Raw genomic sequence first — 22201 nt, 5'->3', positions numbered from 1 at the left:
GTTTATTTACCACGCTATCCGCATGAGCATCCCATGACATATGTTCATGAAAAGTGACACCTAATGTTTTAATACAGGAAGTAAACTCAATAGGTGTTGCATTTATTGAGATAAGTTTGCTGATTTATATGTGTTTGTTTTTAGCTCGCAATAATTACAGCTTTCGTTTTATTCTAATTTATCAGGAGGCTATTCCTACGTGTCAATTCATCTAATTTTGCTAACGTGAAATCAGCGTCGTCGACAAGGTCATCAATATCGTTACCACCTATCAATAAGCTGGCGTCGTCACCGTACATGATAAATTTCACACTTTCATTAATTTTAACAATGTCATTCACATACATAATAAATAAAAAGGCCCTAGAATGCTACCCTGTGGGACGCCTGAGGAGATAGGTAGTAGATCTGAGTGATTTATGACAACATTTATGACAACTATGTGTTGGCGGTATTCTAGATAACAACGTATAAGAGAAGCGACATTGCCACGAAAGCCATAGTGTTCAAGTTTTGAATGCAATCAAATGCCTTTTATAGGTCAATGAAGATGCCCAGAACAAGTTTGCCTTCCTCCAAATGCTGTAGTAGGTGTTCTTTCTGTGCTAGCAAAGCGAGTTGAGTGCCCATCCCCTTACGGAAACCACACTGACTGTCAGTTAGCCGATTATGTTTTTGCTCAAATTTAGTTAGCCGCCTTAATATAACTTTTTCGAAAACCTTTGAAAACAAAGGAAGTATAGATAATGACCGGTAATTTCCCAAATTGTTCTTATCACCTTTCTTAAAAAGTGCAATGACGCGCGCTATCTGCATCCTATAAGGAAAAGTACCCTCGTTTAAACAGAGGTTAAAGACATAAGTAATGCACTGAGATATACGGTAAGCAACGTATTTGATAGCTTTTATTTGAAGGCCATCAATATCCCGGCGCTACTGTTATTTAGGCTGAGAATTGTAGTAGTGATTTCCCCCTCCTGTACTGGATAAACAAATATGGAACTAGAATTTTGAGAAATGTATTCAAGATCATTGATGAGTGTGCAGTGTGCTCCAATGTTAACAAAACGTTTGTTAAAAGCATCTGGAAGTGCTTTGTGATTTACCCCAGTACCATTTATTTTCAAACTATGTATCTGTTCAGCAGGAACATTGTAATTTGCAGAGATTGCAGGTTTTTCCACGTAACATCCGAAGATGAATTCGAAGAACTAAAGGCATTGAAACAATGCTCGCGCCTCGCCTTCTTTATGTCTTTATCTAGACGATTCCGAATTTTCTTAAAACGGCGGGAGAGTTCTAGATCTTTGGTCTTTATGATTTCAGTATATAAAGCATTCTTCTTGCGTATTCAAACAGATAGCTCAGGGGCAATCCATGGCTTGCGTATTTTATTTTTCTGTTTTAGGTACTTCAACTGAAAACCTGCGTCGTATATTGGTTCTAAGAGGCTAAAAAAAGATTCATAAGCGTCATTTGCATCTTTAGATTCAAATACAGTATTCCAGGTTCTTTGCAGGATATTGGCACGAAACATAAAAAAGATTTTGTTCAGTTATTGGTTGAATAAGGTGTGTCGACTGATTTTTTATTCTGTAGATGGCCCTTGTAACGTAGAAGTATTGGCATATGGTCGCTCAAGTTCGACATGAATACGCCAGCTTTAACTGAATCTAGATTTATTTTTGTAATGAATACGTCGAGTAGAGATGACGTATTTTTGGTCACTCTGGTAGGCAGTTTTACAGTATTCCAGCATGCACTGCATTTTAATAGCGTTTTAAGCCTGAGTTCTTGTGAATCATTTTTCATCATGTTAATGTTGATGTCCCCACCAAAAATTATGTCTTATTTCATGTCAATAATGAACGCTAGAAAAATATCTAAGTGTTCAAGTAAATGTATAACAGGACCACTTGGAGGGCGATAACAAACAAACAACAATGTGTTATGAAGTTTTACAGTCAATAACTCATAATCCTGAGTTACCATCAAAAACTCATTCAATATTTCACACTCTAATGGTTTTCTACTTAAAATGCACACCCCACCCCCACGACTGGTTGTTCAATTCAGATAGAAAGTACTATATAATGGAAGCCAGAAAATATTCACGTCATCGGTACACCATGTTTCCGTGAGCATAATAACGTCAAATGATGCTTTCATTTGTTCAATGAAAAGTTGTAGGTCATTTTCCTTGTTAGCGAAAGATCGCATGTTTAAGTGAAAACATTTGAAAGACTTGCGAAATCTTGGCTCTAACTCACCAGTAAAAGTGTACGTTAATACATAAGGCGTACTGGGTACATTTGCCATCGCAGTGTTTCAATTCAGCTTATTGTCTTATTAAGTTTTTCGCGGTCACTAGAATTTGAAATGACTACCGCGTTTGCCCCGTCTGTTTTCCGCACGAGAACTTTGTTCTTGTGCCATACATACTTGTAGTTGTTAGTTTTGGCCCAGAGCTGGGTTTCAAGCAACAAGGCACGTGTCCTTTTAGTCAACTTCTCCAACAAAAAAACACTGTCATTTTCACTTGAGAGTTTTTTCCTACTTTGGCACCATTTTTCCCTGATAGCCTGATAGGCAAAATGACAGATTATACCGGGTGTCTTATCTGCCTTTGAAGGCAGGCGATGGGTAGCCACTATATCATGTTCCAGAAGCTACGGCAAGTTGTTTAACACAGTCAGCTTATTTATTTTAACAAGCAAGTTTTCATTCTACACCGGCTTAATTCCATGAAATTCAAGGTTACGCTTTCTACTTCTCCATTCCAAATCGTCCATTTCCGTTTTCAGCTGTATCATTTCACTGTCCTTGGCCTCAACCCTGTCTATTCTGTGCTTTAGTTTCTTTACTTCACGTTCATTCTTTTCTATTCTCGTTAAGAGCTCGTCGTATTGTTCACTCATAAACTGGACCGTGTCTTCGACACTTTCAACCGTCTGTTTTAAAGGCAGAAGGTATTCCAGTTTTTTGTTTATGGATACCAACATTGTTCGAACATCCTTCGCATCTGAGTCATTATCAGCTTTGTCGGGTGGCGCCGCATGACCCTTTGAACGTCTGCAAGTTGTACAGCGCCACGCACTACGGTACTGCTCCCCCTTAGTTTTAATTTCAGCATCAGAAATCCCTGCACACTTTCCCGTGTGTTACGTATGTCCCCAGCCACTACAATTTATCTTGAAATCAGATTCATTGAATTGCACACCACACTGCAAACACTCTTTTTCTAATGGCATGACAGCACCTTTGGCGGCGGCGGCGACAACAGCAGCACCAGTAACAATTGTGCAGGAGAATATAATAAAACAAATTAGTAATGAACCTGTAATCATCAGAGAAGCGTATTAAAAATGCGCGTTCCTTGCCGCTTCTGCCGCCATTGTGACAGTTTCAGGCTGCAGTGTGTCCTTTATAGCTTGGTCCAACTGGGGGCGTGTCCGCTGGTGGTAGTGATGCAGGACTAAACATTCCGCTTCCCAGCGACCAACGCACGTTGACGTCGATTAAATGGCAATCAGAAGCTCCGGGCTGCCTGTAATCGTCAGAGAAGCGTCTTAAAAATGCACGTTCCTTGCCTCTGCTGCCGCCAGTGTCGGTGGCTTGGAGTCTTGAAATCTTGGAGTCTTCTACCCTTTTCTACTAATAACAAGTCACTAAGCACCGGGCCTATGCATGAGCCTATGCAGACTTCCCATTTCTGCAGGTAAAGCTCGCCGTCCCACGAAATGAATGTAGAACTTAGGTACACTTGAAGTACTTCTAGAAAGCCGCCGACGGATACGCCGGCCTTGTTTTGGAATTAAATTGATCCTTGTCGGTCAATACATTCCTGTATGGTCGAGAAAAGCTCGTTATGCGGTAGTGAATAATACATGTCTTTGACATCAAAAGAACAGGCCCCCAGTCGTTTGTTTTTGTTAGATTCTAAAAACTGGATTACATCCAGTGAATTCTTCACATGGTACGGATCGTCTAACTTGAGTGAATTTCAAATCTTTTTTAAGAAAACGACTACAGATTTTTGCCAAGTCCCTCTCTCAGATACTATTACATGAAAGGGACACTCTGGCTTGTGAGCCTTGGCACTAAAAAATACTTGTAAACTTAACCCTTTACTATTATCTGCTGCTTTCATTATCAGTTCGAGGTTAAGGTTTTTACACACTTTCTTGGCCGTAGATTTAATTTTTTGCAAGGAAATGGTCTTGGCAACAGAAAACGAAGACAAAATAGATTCCCTACCCTTCTTGACGTACAATTGAGAGGGTAGCACTAAGAATCCGCCCTCCTTGTCCGCTGGGAGCAAACGCAGCGAGTGTTCCTTTAAGTACGAGACAGTTCCCCGAACAGAAAAAGAATTCACTGGAGCCTTGCGACGCAACAGCGCGTCCACTCCTTCAGACACGCACCTGTCGGACTCAGCCACCGGAGCCACCTGGACACCCGCCTCGCTCTACTCATAAGATCGGTAGGCGACCTTTTGTTTTCTGTGGCATACTTCAGCCCCTGGTAGAGAACATGGTGCACTTCTGTGGGCAACGACACGTTTCCTGCGGTATGGACGACGTTGTCCGTCTTGCGCTTCTTGCCGGGTTGTGATGCTCTGAGCTGGGAGAGGGTTAGCTGCCACAAGAAGTCAGCCGTAGCGTTCGCTAAATTTGAGAACTCTTTCCATTTCTTCTTTCTATGCGGTGGGGCTTTGGTGCTTTGCCGAAGAAGAAAAAGACTGCGTCTATAAAAACGAGCTTGTCTGTTCCATACAGCCTTCAGGATGTGCTAAATTCTTCAGCAATGGGGCTCTAATCCACCAAAATGCTGCAGAATGTTCGGGGGAAAGGGTTTTTCCCTGACGAGGAAGGCCAATGAACGAGCATTGCCTACAGCAACAGCAATGTAGGTGACGAGAATACACGGATGGACGGACAGACAATTAATAGGGCCCGATGTACTAAAAATGAAACTCGCTAAAACAGACGTTTGGGCGAGTTGGTAAGACATATTTGATAGAAAACAGCGCGGTATTCACGGGGGCAAGAAGCGAGAAACACTGAAGTTTATTGCTTGGAACGAAGAGCATATAACAGCTCCAACCAACAGAAGACACCAAAAAAACCACACAAATATTCACAATCAATGATAACGCGCTTAACAAATCATGCACGCACACCATGCAAGATAGCTTCAATCATCAAACAGATCGTCTGGTAAAGGCCCATTATCTGAAGCAGTTACTAGTGTCAGTGTCAGAAACTATCCTCAGTAGTTTGAGCAAAAACAGAAAATAACAAAGGGGATATTCGGCGGTAGGAAAGGAAGAAATAAAAGCCACTAAAGTGCCTTATATTCGTCATATCTCCCATAGAATAAAAAAGGTAGCTAACAGAGCATGTGTCACAGTAATTTTCTCGGCGCCGGATAAGCTTTGGAAGATGTGCAAAATGGTTAATTATGAATTCGTTCTAAGAGAGTGGAACATTCAACATGAAAATTATTTCGTATCTTGAAAGAGGGAGTTGTCTACGCCATTCCATTGTCATGTTGTAGGATTTATGTAGGTCAAACAGGCAGATGCCTTAATGAACGCCTGAAGGAGCACAGCGACAATGTGCATAATACAGTAAAATGGCATCTGTGCGTCCACTGTAGAGACTGCGACACCAGGGCCAGCCATCCCGACTTCGCTAGAACACAAATTTTAAGTAAACATAGTAACCAACTAACCCGTGAAATAATCGAAGCCACGCACATCGCCTGTTCAAAAGACGCATGCGTCAGTAGCCCCTTCTTATCCATTACGTCCAAAGAACTAGCACTTTTAGCAGGGAGGATACGATGATTGCGGTTATCTCCCCTGTTCAGTGCAGCGCGTATGATTGGTTGTCAATATATGTATGTTTTTTGTGTTTTCTGTTGGTTGGAGCTGTTATATATTCTTCGTTCCAAGCAACAAACATCAGCTCTAAGTCAGCGCTCGTCCGTGTCGTTTCTCCGTTCTTGTCCCCGTGAATACCGTGCTGGTTTGTTTCAAATATGTCTTACCAACTCGCCCAAACGTCTGTTTTAACGATGTATTACTGCTTGTCTGCGCATCCCAGTGGAACGCTAAGCTTTCTTGCTATTTCTAAAAGGGCATCGGCTAGCTTTTAATGAGAAGGCACTTCGCCTCGAGATTCTATTGGGGACTTTTTGCTGTCTCTGCGTTTGTTTATTTGGTCATGTAGCTGTCAATTTTTATTCTGCAGTGCTACTTTTTCGACGCTCTTTCAACTGTGACATTAAAGTTACCGAACTGTGCTGATGAATGACACAGAACGGTGAATTTACTGTATTTGTGCCCGAACATTCCTGACGAATGTGTCATGTTACTCCTTTGTTCTGCCTTGCATTTTGTCAACTTCCTTGCCTGTCACCACTTAAAAAGACATATATGACAGAGAATGTTGCAATAGCAATTTGAAGAAAACACAAACACGTTACGTACGTAATAACTTATCGTAGTGATTATTGTGCATGCTCTGTACGTTATTGGGTTTCCACGGTTTACTTGCACTATGCAAACGAACGAACGTACGGTATATGTAGAGTTTAACTTATAAAATGCGTAAGTACGCTAAGAAATAGCTTTGTATAACGTGGCGTTACCCATGGCCCCCGCTTGAGCATGAATTATCGTGATGGCTGCGCTCTCGCTAGTGCAGACTCTCAGTTACAATTGGAGTTAGTGCAGACACAGTGAAATGTTAGTAATGAGCACTTGAAGCGTCCAATTAAAGAGATTGTTCGGTGATTTGATCGTTCGTAGTCTTAATAAGACGCCTTTGTATAAAATGAGTTGTGTTGGCATTCATAAGTTTAGCAAGAGACAGCAGACGATGCCCTATTTTCTATTGTCTTCCTTACGTTTGCGTTCCCGTACGTCAGGTTAAGTCTAGAAGGGACGCCCCCTGTAACTTCTCGTAAATGTGCTTGTGTGTAACGTAGGTAAGGGATCGAACATTAGTTAGTCATAAGTCATTAATAACCATAAGATACGTGACACGAACCTTTAACAGTGAAGAAGAAAATCTCAGCCGGTGATTTGCTGACCGCCGTTCTGCAAGTTCGCGGGAACAGAGTGCTTATAACAAAACGCTGGCCACGAGGTGTCGCTGCTGTTGCTGTCATGCTAGATTGCCTCGATGCGGCCGACATAGGGCATCAAGGCACTCTATGTCATGCAGCTGTTTTGTCCTAGCTGTCCAGTCCATGCTTGCATAGACGATAGATTGACCAGTTTCTGGAAGGTATGGACCAGCAGACTACTTATTGTAAGAGCGTATACCGAAATCACAATCAGTGCTCAGGAAGCACAGGTGCCTAGGATGCCTGAAATTACAGGTTGAAATATCCACCATTATTTTCACGTTATTTGTTACATGTACATAAAAGGGGTGGTCCCGTTACCAGGAACTAGAATGTGTATCGCTAAATCAGGTTTCATATTCGCAGATTTATGATGGAGTATACGCTTTGACATACGAGGCTGCCGGTTCGCATCTGGGATGCGGTCAGTATAGCTGACATATGACGGTAGCAATTTTTGCACTTTATAGGTTCCAGCCGCGTGAGTATTTAGACCTTGTGCCCTTGTTGAAAACGCCACTTACAGGCTTCAGTTTTCCGTGTACAGCATAGTCAACCGCTTGCATATTTTTGGTGCATAACATGTGACGTCAAAATCATGTTTTCCTTGACTTATGCATGCCTAAATAATTTAGGGTATCAGGATCGCTATTCGGCAAGCTCACGATAACAGGCTAAAACGCTGTCCAAATTTAATATAAAAAACTGACTCAAGCAATTCCTGAAATGTAAGCACATTTAAGGATTTCGCTGAAGCACATCACTGATGTTTTTGTAGTTTGTCCAAATAGTACGTTTTACTGTTTTGTAAAGAAGTAACTGATGAGCGATTTTTAAACTTTCTGTGTGCTTATACAACGGCTTAGTTAAGTACCATTGTGCGTACCATTTTTTGACGTAGTTAAGAGATCTTACTAAGGCTGCTAAGCTGTTGTTAATGCAGTAATAGTCGAGGCAGGAAAAGAATATAATGCTATTTTTTTTGTCAACTAACGCTCACTTACAAAAATGAGATTTCACAAATACGGGTTATTACTCACAGGGTCTATGTTAAAACTCACACAATGTAACGGACAACCCCCCAATGAAAAGTTAGCTATTCTAGCCAGGGGATAGCAGATGACTGAGACAAGTCTCTTTGCTTATGAGCCTGGAGCAACATCAAACATGAAGCATGGCTACAACACCAGACTTGAGCATATAGAGTTCAAAGTGTTGACCTTGTTCTATTAGTTCAAGTATTTGTAAATTTAAATTGTATGACAGAAATGATGACGCCGCCTACGTAATGTGTCACGCTCTCGAGGCATCTGAGGCACTAACATTTTTATTGAAATAATACGCTTTTTCTATGTAGCACCGAAAGAAACTAGGCTTAGTGTCAACATTTAAATAACAGTGGACGTCCTAAGCTTCTAAGGACATGATTGTTGTTTTCTCGCCATTTTCTCGCCGAAAAGTAGTAGTTAAGCTTGGCCAGATCAACAACGACTAGTACACTACGGCCCGCTCAGACGCAGTACGAGCGACAAGTCATGTGTGCTTGACTTCGGCTGCGGGACTCATGCATGTAACCGAGGAGCTGAGGGGTTTTCAGTTTCTCTAGCAGTACTTAAAGGAATACATTTCAAAAGAGTAAAATGAGCGTTTGCCATGTTTTATGGGCATGTGCGCGGGTTTTATTCTAGATTGGTTGAGTTTTTAAAATATTTATCTGCTATTGAAAAGCTTTTAGCAAATAAATTCTGCCAAAATTCGTTAGTGTTGAGTAGTCGTGTGTCGCAATTCACAATATTACTAATGGCGTATGCTGGCCTATGTCCTCTAGAGTGGTAATTGATCAAGCAATCAATGAACCAATAATTTATATCTCTATTAACAGTAATCATTCAATAAAAATGGTATATAGCCAGAATCTCACTACTCTCCTCGTAGTTGTGTGGCGGGTCCGCAGAATAAGAAAACGATTATCGGTACATTAGCATACGGACCACACAAAGCAGGTACTCATTGTGTTAATTAAAACAAGAACATTTTAAGAAGTGCGTGTAACTGAAGACTGCAAATATACATTATTATTTATTTCTCTATTACTCCGCTATGTTGATAAGAAGACACATAAGGCAATCAGGTAAACAGGAAGAAAGTACTTGGATAGTGGCAATGATCTCAGAGCAAGTAGTAGTGTGAAATCGTAATTTAGAACCGAAGGTATTAAATAGTACTTGTGACAAAAACATTGCAAAACAATATGAAGAAAAGCAATAACTTTAGCAAGTTGTAAAATGTCACGTAAATTAAAAACGAAAACGTGAATCAGTAGACTTTTGGAGAAATAAAGACAAATAGTAAATGTTTCGAGCGTGATTAGAAATGAAGTTCAAATATGCGAAGACATGTTGTTGATCAGGTTCTGTGTGGTAGTTTGTTGCATTGCTTGGTAGGAGCAAAAAAAGACGAAAAACTCGTGTGTTCGAACTGGTTGTGCTACAAAAAAGATGGCTGAAGGGGATCGCGTTCACATGAAGATAGAGAATTGGAGTTCACTATATAACTATTGGCTATACAGTGAAGAAGTTTCTATGTTAAAAGTAAAGCGTGCAATTCTGTGCATGGCTGGATGGACTGAATGTTTAGCTGTGAAAAGGCAAATGTCATGGAATCGCGTTGCGTCAGACAGAAGTAGACACAGTGCAGAATATTGTGCTGGTTGTAGTTTGTAAATTTGCGGTACTGAAAGCATAATCCAATCATCAATATTAGCAATACACATTTTGCGCGAAAGTGAAGCCATCAATTTTTTATATTTACAAAAGGGCTTCAGGTGTATGACGTGTAAGAAAATCGCTTTCTAGCGGTACATTTCCGCCAGTTCAAGACCAGAGTTTGAGAGATTGCTAATTTTTTGTCAACCCCGTGGAACCAGTTTATTCCACCATTTCTATAGAGCCATATTTAAAAATGCAACAAACACCTATACTAGACAATATATTTTCTTTCACTTGTGCATACACTTTAATTATCAAGAATCTAGCTATCCTAAACTAGGTTGATAGTCAAGGGCGCTCTTCCCATTCAGTTGCGGGGCGAGTAGCATTTTTTTCCAAACACTATAACACAACATAATGATAATCTGGTACCTGGTTGTGCTGTCTTTATGAGTTTCCTATGGAGTTCATTTCACTGATGCACGAGAAAGGTATATTTCTTCTACGAATTGTACGCTGTATGGTTCTAATAAATACAGCAGCCATGTGAATACGAACTAGCAGTCATCTGTCTCATACCCAACATTCCAAACCCGCAACTTATTTTAATGCGATTAGAATTGGTTTCCTATTTAAGCAGTTTTGAGGCCAATTGTTTATCTATCTATCTATCTATCTATCTATCTATCTATCTATCTATCTATCTATCTATCTATCTATCTATCTATCTATCTATCTATCTATCTATCTATCTATCTATCTATCTATCTATCTATCTATCTATCTATCTATCTATCTATCTATCTATCTATCTATCTATCTATCTATCTATCTATCTATCTATCTATCTATCTATCCTTTCATCTCCTTACTCTGACCCAGTCACCCAAGCGGTCTGCCAGCTTGGACCGCCAAGTATGTGGTTATGGTCTTTGGGTCGTCGGGGACATTTTATTGTCGTCATTCTATCGTCATTATCTGATAACCATCATGGTGTTGTCGTCAAGCTGTCTACGCCGACTGAAGCTTTCTAATGGCTTCGACCACTACGCATGTTCGTATTCGTACTACGCTTGTTCATGGTCGCTGAATCGTCGTGATTCCAGTTTCGTCATTCGGCTCTTGTTACACCGTCGTCGCCAAGCTGTCGTCGTCCCAGTTGTCTGAATGCATTTGATGTAAAAGCGTCATGGTGCAGTCATGGCCAATCTTTGACCATCAATCTAACCTATTTATTCGACTCTCGTTATGCTTTCTTCGTCACACAGTCCTCGTCATACCAGTATCGTCATGCTGTAGTGGTAACTCTCTCGTTGTACTATCATGATCACTTCCGTACCGTCATACAATTGTCGTCATGCCATTGCAGTCATACCAAGTTTGTCGTTCCATTGATGCCAATCTTCAATCAATCGTGATTTTGCCGCCGTTATCATGTCATCTTTCTCATTGCGTTGTCGTTCGACAGCCGATAGCATGTATTCGTTGTCATACAAGAATGCCACCGTGCTCATGCAATCGTCATCGTTCGAATTTCATCTGACCTTTGCCAAATAACATCGGTATGCCATTATCGTCGTAGAAGCTCAGTAATAAAGGCGTTTTCATTTTATTGTTCACATAAATTCGTCAACTCAACATACTCTACCCCTACTATGCAATCGCCACCATTGTGTCATTCTCATAAGGATGTTATGCATGTTTTTTTCGTACCGTCGCCGTGACACCATCAGTCTTTCTATGCTAGTCATCTTAACTTTTAGCATTCGACTCCCTAAATGCCATCGTATTCACGAAAGCGTCGCCACACGGTCATCCTCCGACTATTGACCTCACGCCATCATAGTCATGCGGATGTTTTACTATCACCATTACCTCAGTTGCCTCCTTCCCATTACGACACCGCATGCTGGTCACCTTCGGCTTGGTAGGAACTACCAAAACATTTCATAGGGTTAGGCTGGACTTTCCAGGCCCCTTCACCACATCTACCATGGGGAACAAATGAGTGGTCGCTACTGATTATGCCATGCAATACACGATCACTCGAGTACTGCTGACCCGCTGCGCTTCTGCGGTCACTCATTTCTTCTTCTGCAACATGATCCTTAAGCATGGTGCGCCTCGTCAGCTACCAACTGATCGCGGTCACGACCTTTTGACTTCTCCACTCGTGCACTACTCATCACAAGTTTGCGACTTCCTATCCCCTCAGACTAAAGGTCTTACCACGTGCATCAACCGTACCCTGACCGACGTGCTATCCATCTATGTTACCGACTACCACAGTGATTGGGATACGACTCTGCCATGTCCCCTTCACCGACAATACATTCCTTCATGAAATGGCCGCCTACTCGCCCTTTTACCTGCTTTTTGGCCATGAGCACTTTTGCCTTTCAACATCGTGCTTCTGTGTACTTCAGTATCAACCAATGCGTATGCTCATGACTGGTAGCCACTCCATATTGTCGCATGGTAGCCCGCGATCGGCTTCCTTCATCGCAGGCCGAACAAAACTTCTCTGCGATGATCGACACAGAGATGCCTACTTTATTTCAGGCCCTCTAGTTTTGCTCTGGTTCTCATGTGGTCATGTTGCCCTTCGCGAGACGCTCCTCTCACGCTACACTGGGCATCATCGAGTCCTGCACGAAATAGCATCGGCCACCTTTGAAATGTCTCTGCTGGCCGCCGTGGTTGCTTAGCGGCTATGGTGTTGGGATGCTAAGCACGAGGTCGCATGATCGAATCCCTGCCACAGCGGCCGCATTTCGATGGAGGCGATATGCGAAAACACACTTGTACTTATATCTAGGTGCACGTTGAAGAACCGCAGGTGTGCGAAATTTCTGGAATCCCCCCCCCCCCCTATACGGCGTGCCTCAGAATCAGAAAGCAGTTTGGCACGTAAAACCTTACAATTTCATTTATTTTATATGTCTCTGCTGACGTCCAACTCATCGACCGCCACACCACCAAGCCACATTGCGCATTTTCTCGCCTCAAACTTCAAAACTTCATAGCAAGCACCAACCAAAAGGGTGCTTCATGCGTCGGGGCTTGTTACAGTTGGGTGAAGAAGACATCGATGAAGGTGTGACTGAATGTTCGAACTAGGCGTTGACCTGAGCTTTTGTGCTGTGTAGCATGACGAGTGCGAACCAGTTACTCCCGGTTAAATAGTCCTCGTAACAATATCGAGCTATAATTAAGTTTGTTGTCCACAGAAATGATTAGCCGACATCATAAGTCTACCTGGCAAAGACGTCCCAGTGCTTTCGTAGTTATTTTTGGTGACCGCAGTGGATTAACCATCGCATTGCCAAGCATCTGCTAAAAACTGAGTGCCGGTAATGGTGAGACAATTTTTTTCTTCGCCATTGACAAGGTGAAGCTGCAGATGGGTATTTGACCTGACGAAAAAGAGTCGCCGACGGCTCAATGCAAAAGACAGATGGATGCAGCAAGCCCACTTTCGTGCTGTCAACTGCTGTCGCTATAAAAGAGCACCTCGAAGCGAAATCGCTAGTAGCTGTGTAAAAAGCCCAGACGCGTTCGAAGAGAAAATGGCGAAGCGTGAGATATGTTTGGAGCAATCTTTGGTATACACGGCCGTTGTTTGCTTATTCGCACGTGCAACTATCCAACTCGATGGTTTAGGATACAGAAAAAGCAATATTGTGCATCTCATTTCGCATCTCATATCTTGCGCATGCACTGATCTCGCAAGCTGTCCCGTGAAATGACCGTGAGTGAATTACCCAAAGAAGCGATTTATTGTACCTAGCTTTGGAGGAAAAGATCCCTGTGCCGGCCGTGAATTGAAATCAGCAACCACAAGGATTCCTTTACAGCTGAAAAACTTTAATGCAAAGTAACATACCTTTGGATCTTTTAACTTCGATTTTAATTTCAATTCAGAATGCGGCAGCTATCAGTTGCCGGTCACGTGGCAATGTAGAGGTTATTTAGGCGTAAACATGTTTCTTTTATTATTTGCAGTGGAACAGAAAAAGCCAGAAATACCTAAGAAAAGTCCACCTAACGTCCCGCCAACTAACTTGGCACCACGTTCCCTGGATGGCGATGGTAAGTGCGAAGCTTCCAACGCATAATTTTCACCTTTGGCCTCACAAGAATGACATGTGTACTTATTTATCGTTTACTTGGTGACTGTGCTTTATCCTCTAACATAATAATGTTTAAGCTCAGCGTAAGACGCACTTGCATGATTTAGAGCTTACTCGAATGCTATCCTTCATTCTACATGTTGTTTACGTTCGCGCCGAACCGTGTATAATCAGTACTTATTCGCTACATAAATTGTGTAGTACTTTCTCGGCGTGACGTGGGCACCAGCGATTGCCATTAAACCTTCGATGAGTCATGTATAAAAGCTGAAGCTCTTGACCCGCAGATCATATTTGCGACGGCAGCCAACTGTAGTAGCCGCTGTCGTTGTGCTTGACTGTTACTTGTTTATATGTGTACATGTTCGCAAATTGAAGAGTTAGCTTCGTGATCCACGGCTATCGCTATATTATTCTTCATCGTCGCTATAACGTGACATCTGTTGGATGTACATTGCCTTCAAACAAGCCCGAACCGCGAAGAAAACACCTACATCATGCCCGACCAACTAGATAGCTTCTAGCTTCGAAGCCAACGACTAAGACCAACCTAGACAGTCTTTTTTGTTTGCAAAAGCGAGCGGTGCGTGCAATCGGAAATTTAGAACTTTCTGAAGACACTACACCCTTTTTTAAATCTTATAAAATACTGCCTATTCATAAACTGTATAAATACAACTTGGCCCTGGAAATATTGCATCAGCACCAAACAACACCTATTCAAACCAAATATCAAGTGAAACCTGGTCCGTACAGCCTACGAAAGAATTTAATACCCAGGCCACGTTCTCGTACAAAATATGGCGATCAAAAACTAAGCTTTACGATACCAGACCTTCTCAACGAATATCCGGAAATTGCTGAAGCGCTCGTTACAGCTACCTCAGTGCAAATTTTCAGAAAAATGCTCAAAATTTTTTTCCTTAACACAGACTAAAAATCCTGCAGGTCTGATCCCAGTTGGTTTCCTCTTACTCTGTGTCTTGGCTTTTTATTGTTAAAGTCCGATATATTTTCTGTACTAGGACGATAGTTGCGACACACCTGTACAATGTATCTAATTATATGTGTATTTATGTTATTGATGTGTATGTGTATTTATGTTATTATGTTACTGATTTATGTTATTGATGAGGAACACTTATTGATGTTTAAGTTCTACCGTGTTCCAAATTGAGCGTATTGTAGTGAATACTTTTGTTATTATTGTTCTTGTGTGACTGCTGCTGCCAAGGGTGGCGAGGCCCAGTCAGGCACGTTCAGTGCCTTTTGTCGCGTCCCCCAAGGCATTTCTGTAAGGAATGTCTTAAATAAATGAATAAAGAAAGAAAGAAAGTCTGCCGCCTAGAGTACGGAGTTCATTCTGAGTATACCAGGACGTGCACTGCGGTGACAGCCCTTACGATGTGAGCTCCAGTGCAACTTAGAACGATCGTGTTTCAGCAGTCCAGGAAGCCACCAACGTTCTTCGGATTGTAATTTGAAGCCCCGTAAACCTGACTGGAAACATAAAAAAGGGTAGGTACTTCCACAACTGGAAACTCCTACGACAAGATGCGGTATGTGCACTTCTACTTGGAAGACGCCGTCAGGATGTAGTTTGATAATCGTGACTCCACCCTGAAAACGTGGGATGTTTTCCGCAGCACGTTTCTGAACACCTTCACGACCGTCGTCTCAAAAACAGGGCTGAAGCAATACAAGAATCCCGTGAGAATGTCCCAAAAGAGAACATTGTGATTTATTAGGAAGCGACGACCCGGCCACTGTTATAGGCCGACATGGAAAGATCACTTCCTCATGCGTGGTGCGAAACAAGAGCTCTTCGCCAGATTAATTCGGCATCCACCAAATTTAACGGAAACGACGGGTTCGGAAAGACATTGCGAATGTGCACCCGGCAATAAAACCTCCATGCACAACCCTGACCTTTCTCGTATTCTACCATGCAGGCTTCATTTTCTATCTCTTGACCGGTGCCCTTTGGCCATATCTGCCCCTTGCGCCAATGAAGTCAACACATTCATAATGCATACATACTGTGCTGCATGGGATGTGACAATATTATAACATCAGAAAGCTAGTAGGCTTAAGAGGAAGCTTTAGCACAAGCCCAACTCCTACGCGGCCTATTCAAATACATGTAAAACGCAAAAACGATTTTGTGATATAACCCCTAGACCAATTTTAATGAAATGTTTTGCATTTGAGGGAGAAAGTTAAATTATAGTAATTTTGTTACAAGAATTTTCAAAAATTCGGAAGTTTGAAAAATGTATCAGCACGAAGTTTAAAAATTTATAGCTCTGCATGAATAACAGACATCGCAGTTCTGTGAACCGCATCCACTAGATCAATGAAGCCGGGCAAATTCGATATGTCATTTTACATGTTAAGCGAATTTTTTACGTTGTTTACATGGGTTCTGGAAAGGTGTATTTCCATGTTATTTACTTTTTTAGATTGATGTGTAACATATAAATTTTGTCCGCTTTGTATGTACTATTAGATGCATTTAATGGAATTGTATTATCGTTTTTAGTTGATCAATTACGGAGTTGTAAACTTGATAGTTTAGTTTTTGAAAATCTCTAATTTTTGCCACATTTTAATTAAAAATTGACGACATAAACAAGAAATTTGAAACCAGCAGTCACTAGATTTTAAGCTTTTAAGCTCTCCTTATACATGTATTTAGATAGGAGCAACCGAGCTAAAGCTTCCTCTTAAAGTCGGAACAGTTTCATTTTCCTTTTGTTTATTAAAATAATTCAATAAAGAAAGCGCTTGGTTTCCCTTATGCTCCCCTGGCTTCGTTCTCCATAGGTTTTATGTTATCCTGATATAGAAAGTATACACTGATGATTACCATGCTACCTAATGCAAAATTTGAGGGCAGCTCTGTACGTGGTTTATTTCGCGATATATTCGTTGGCGTGCAAAATATGTCTCGTGCGGCACGTTGCAAAAAGAACAAAGTGCGGCGCCACTACCTCGCTAACCTGCTGAGCGCTAGAGCCAGCGCGTGGGCTACCCGTGGGTGCGATTCGCAGCAGCTGCCGCTGACAGTAATAGTCCCTAAATGATCTAAAACTAACGACATCTCTCTCTTCCTGCGTTTTGTATCAATGCTTATGTTACCTCCCTCCTGTTGATGATGTCGGGACACATTGAACCTAACCGCGGACCCACTCTTGATTATACTGCCGAGGCACTATCACATCTGAAAACAAGCCAAAATACTTTGTCTCATTCGATTAGCTCAATGTAATATATAGAATCTTGTTGGCCGCCTTTCCAGGTGCGTTGATGCGCTGGAAAAAAAAATGTCGAGGCTAATAGGTAGCGAGAACCTGCTTCCCATGCTGGTATTATCAATGCCATTTCCAAACTTTCGTCTGAAATTGAAGTCCTAACGGAAAAATGTAATGACGCCGAGAACCGACTCCGTCGGTGGAACCTGTTGTTTTTTGGGGTACAAGACGCGAAAGGTGAAGCATGGTGTAAGTCCGAGTAGCACATACTTTCTTTTTGCATGGAAAAGCTTGATGTTACTCTCAAATTCAACGGTTTTGAAAGAGCGCAAGGGCTCGGCCGCTTCTACAGCGGGAAAATCGTTCCAGAATTGGTAAGCTTGCTCATTTTTAAATTCAATAAAAAGAATTGTTGTTGCAGTATCGAAACTTAAAGATTTATCGTTAGCAGTACGGGAAGAATATTGGGTGCGTGTGCTGCAGTCGAGAAGCAAACATTACTTTTATGCTCCACAGAAAATGGTTCCCTTCAAAATCCGGTTTCATAGGCTCCTTATGTATAGCAAACAGTTTATTTGCAATGCCGATAATGACTCAGTCACTGAATTGAAGCCATAGCTATTACGACACATTCTTGCACCAGCACGTTCTTTTGCTTCCTTGCCGACGCCCACGCAGGTCACTTCACAGCGTTGTCTCGGCTTGCCTTGCATGCTAAAAAATGCCCAAAGCTATCTGCCTAAAAAACATGTTGAAGACTTACTGAAGGACAGCAGCACTTGAATCATGGCCTATACCGAAAATAGCTGACGGGGAACTTTTGCACGATAAATCACTTTTTACAACATACAGGCCTGATAGGAGAGGGTGCAGAGGTAGTTGTTTTTTGCTCTTCATAAAATCTAACTGGCCTTCTCAGCTACTCAAGTTAAATTGTAACTACGGAAATATTTGCGTTAAACCCTTCGTTGCCTCGAGCACGCTTATACTAATAGCCATATACCACCCACCTGAATCCGATTCCTCTTTCCTCAACGAGCTGCACTCTGTGTTACTGGAACTGTTTTCTCGCTTTCCTCGTGCCGAATACATTCTTTGCGGCGACTTTAACCTCCCTGATACTGACTGAGGAAATTTAACTGCAGCGTCATGGCAGTCGAAAAATTTTATTGATCTCATCCAATTGTTCAGTTTTACCCTGTCGGTTAACGCACCAACTAGCGGTAATAACACACATGACCTGGTCTTTATTTCCAAGCCAGAGTCAGTTCATTCGCAGTCTTGTGTCGATGCTATTAGAAACCACAGGATGGGCGTCTTGCGCTGGAGTTTGAGGTATAGTAGCGGCGCCTGGTGGCGGCGCGAGAAACGACATCTGGGTCGTACCAGCTTGGGTCGTATTGAGCCCTGGCTGTGGCGAAGCACATTTCTAGGCCGAGTTTTGCGTCGATTCGCACTTTTTTCTGCCTTGTTGCGAGTGCAAAAAGGCTCATCACTTCTCGCAGACCATGCCGACCACGCTGCGAGCTCGCCGCAGCCTATAGTTTAACGAAAACGGGCTCTCCGTGTGCCGTGGGACGCAATGCTGGGAGCAGACGGAATCGGTGGCGCCGATCCGGAGAGACCTAGCCCAGCCTCGAGAAGGCGTCACCGTCATTACTTCTGCCTCGTGTGCTGCCATGAACAAGAAGGCCTGAATCCCAACATCATATTCTGCCGCTTTCCTTCAAGGCCTCACGAAGTGGAGCGTCGGGCGCGCTGCATAGCTGCAGTTCGTCGCGCTGAGTAAGCGAAACTTCGCGCCATGCTGACTGCTTCGCCTGTCTTGAAGCTTGCTTGATTATTTGCGTTCTAATGTTCGGTCTTTTGCACCTACAGTCCCGACAGCAGACCGACATAGCAGCAGGCATGGCTGGTAATTCACGATTCGAGACCCGGCCACAGCGACAATTAACAATTCGACCGATGCGAAGTGGTGAAGTGACCAGGCGTGTGCAAATGAGCACAAATGGTCGGGCTCATTCGATGACAATTCACTACTCCACTACGAGCAGCACAGGTTAAGAGAGTTAAATGCGCTCATCCTTGATCTCAAGCCAGCACGTTGAGGCAACGCAGCAAGGCAGTATTGATTGCAGCACATCGATGTTCGAGCGCTGTCATTAAAACCTACATCAAGCGAGCGGCGTACGAGCTCGCGCTGCAGCGCGATTCGCACGTACGTGCGAGCTCATATGCATTGCATCAGTTATTACCAGTTACTAAAAAGGACAGATGGCCGCTACTACAACGCAGGCATAACTACTTGTTTAGCGGCATGCAGTCAACAAAGATTGCAGGAGGCCCGCCGTTTCGCGGCATGTCGAAAGACCGCTGCCGTCGCGGCGCGTACGATCGTGCGCTCGAGCAGTTCGTACATCGCGGCGCGTACCGTCGTGTGCTCGAGCAGTTCCGTACACATGATGTCTGCTTATCGCCGCTGTGGATTCATTTATAGCAAGCATTTCCTCGCGTTTGTGCGCCTGAATCTAGCAGCTAGCGTGCAAACCTTACCTGAAGTTCCACTTCGTACGCGACTCGCTTCACTTGCGATTGACACGGTGCTAAAACTTCGCCGCCCAATTCTTGAACGGCGTACACGTATTCGGCACTGCATAATTTCTTGCCTTTGCGCAGCGTGCCACCCCTGAAAAAATTTTCGGCGCCCGATATTCGCTGCAGGCCGTGAAACAACACAACCGAAAGTGGCGGGTCCATAGTGTAAACGTGCTTTCCGAAGCAGACGACCGAGCTTGGTACGACCCATTTTAGCGCAGAGGGCGCTTTTTAGCACCTTTTTCGCAGCGCCCCCTGGGCAATGCAAGAGCCCCATTGCCTCATTCACCATATCACTGGATGTTCCCGTGCGCGAACCATCCAAAAGGTATCTTCGCGACTACTGAAACACTAATGTGGTGGCCACTAGTTCAGAACTTGACAGATATTGTAATGTATTTTTCTCAGCCTGCCCTAACTAGATCAGTTGAACAAAATTGGCTGATCTGCAAACAAAAAATACTAACCTTAATAGACAAGCACATACCCCTGGTCCGCATTCGAAGTGGTTCAAAAGATTCCTGGTATTCAAACGTGATCAGGAGATTCTCGAAAAGAGAAAATCGTCAATACCATGAAGCCAAAACGTCACCCTCGATAAATAAATGGAAATAACAATTCGCATGTCTACACTAATATATTAAATTCGGTCAACATTCTTAAAAGAATTTATTTTTTCATGAGGTCATGTTAGATCTTGTGCGCATTAGCCCCAAAATATTTTGGGAAAACCCAACCCCCCAAAATCACTCCTCTAGATGTCTTTAACCAATCGTAATGGGTCACATGTTCCTCGTGAGGAACACTCAGATGTGACGAATGCGCACTTTACGTCAGTTTTTACTCACGAGCCCATTGTCGTGTATCTGTAGTACGGAGATCCTGCAACTGTCACGTCCACTGATATATTTAATGTAATTAACAAACAGAATATTATGTGCTCCCGGACCTGACAATTTTCCTGACAAAAATTGAAAGGCTACCAATACCGTCTCTAGACGCATCCTACAGGTAATAATTACGCAGTCTATCTCTGAGGGTTCTGTTCCAAAGGACTGGCTCACTGTTAAGGTTTTGGCAGTATTCAAGACCGGAAATCAATGTCATCCTTCTAACTATCACCCCATTTCACTAACTAGTATAGCCTACAAGCTTCTGGAGTACAACATCTATCCACACATAGTACAAAACAAAATTATACCTCATTTTTTATCCAAAACAACAAGGTTTTCACTCTCGGTTGCCCTGTGAAACGCAGCTTTTTGAATTCACTACACACTATAATCTTAGATAATTTCTTTCAGACTGACGTCATTTACAACAATTTCTCGAAAGCACTTGATCTCGTCGGTCAGAAATACTTATCAAAAACATGGTGCACTCAGTTTCAACCCATTAGCCTTATCGTGGATAAAGTGATTCTTAACAGACCGAGTGCAGTTTACTGTTATAGGAGGTCAGCATTCTTAAACAACAAAAGTAACGTCTGTGGTATAATGTTTGTAAACACGGATGAGGTGCCTCAGAAAGGCTGGCCAACGTTTCGATAGGAGGACCTATCATCGTCAAAGGCGGCCTCGTCATCCTCGGCGTGTTAGCTTTAAAGGGTTAGTGCAGTGACGTCACGTGCGGGTGTTGTCGCTGGCGGCTGGTTTTAAAGAGAGAGATTACCAGAGGAAACAAGCGCTGTCGTCCGACGTCTGTGAGCTTCATTGTCAAGACGAGGGGACAAGAGCGTGAGAGTGGGCACGTGGGGAGAAAAGAAAAGAAATAGAAGCGGAAAAAAAGTAAAAAAAAGACAAAAGGGGGTGGGGGAAGCCAGGCCGGCAGCAAGACAGAGAAAAAAAAGGGGGTGGGGAGAGTGAAGGAAAAAGAAAGAGAGAAATTAAATTTTTCAGAAATACGGAGGCTTTGGAGCGTGTTGGGGATGCGAAAGGTTAGGAGGTATTCAGGGGGAGTCGTTGGCGGCATGTTTTTGAGGCATTAGAACGACCGCTCAAGCGGTCAGTGCGCGAGTAACACAAAAGACAAATAAAAAAGACACACAAGCAACATGAGTTGAAAGTGACTTGAGTAGCATAGTAGCAATACGTCGAGTAATTTTGAAATAGTTAAGATGGTGACGAGGAGTCTTCGGTGCAATGTATGGGGTGACTGAAAGGCAGCGGCATGGTCTTTCAAGGGGCACTGCCCCAGTCCCTCAACGCAGGTGTCGTTACGGCGGCATCCAGAAATGGTGATACTCTGGGTTGAGACCCCGAAAAAGGCATATTGATTTCGGAATGTGTTGTTGAGGGGGGTTAAAAAAATAGATATAAAAAAAGGGGTGGGAAGGGAAGGGAGAGGGGGGGACTGAAACCGGAATAACAAACAG

The 22201-nt window shown here is 42.8% G+C and overlaps 1 pseudogene; it reads right to left on the bottom strand.

The window, feature by feature from the left end:
• Positions 1 to 2333: 2333 nt before the first annotated feature.
• LOC139047905 (uncharacterized) lies at positions 2334 to 3158 on the bottom strand (annotated as a pseudogene).
• Positions 3159 to 22201: the final 19043 nt, after the last annotated feature.

The sequence above is a fragment of the Dermacentor albipictus genome, chromosome 7 (assembly GCF_038994185.2).
Source record: "Dermacentor albipictus isolate Rhodes 1998 colony chromosome 7, USDA_Dalb.pri_finalv2, whole genome shotgun sequence".
Classification (NCBI taxonomy): domain Eukaryota; kingdom Metazoa; phylum Arthropoda; class Arachnida; order Ixodida; family Ixodidae; genus Dermacentor; species Dermacentor albipictus.
Note: the sequence above shows the minus strand (reverse complement) of the source record. Positions and strands in the feature narration are given on the sequence as shown.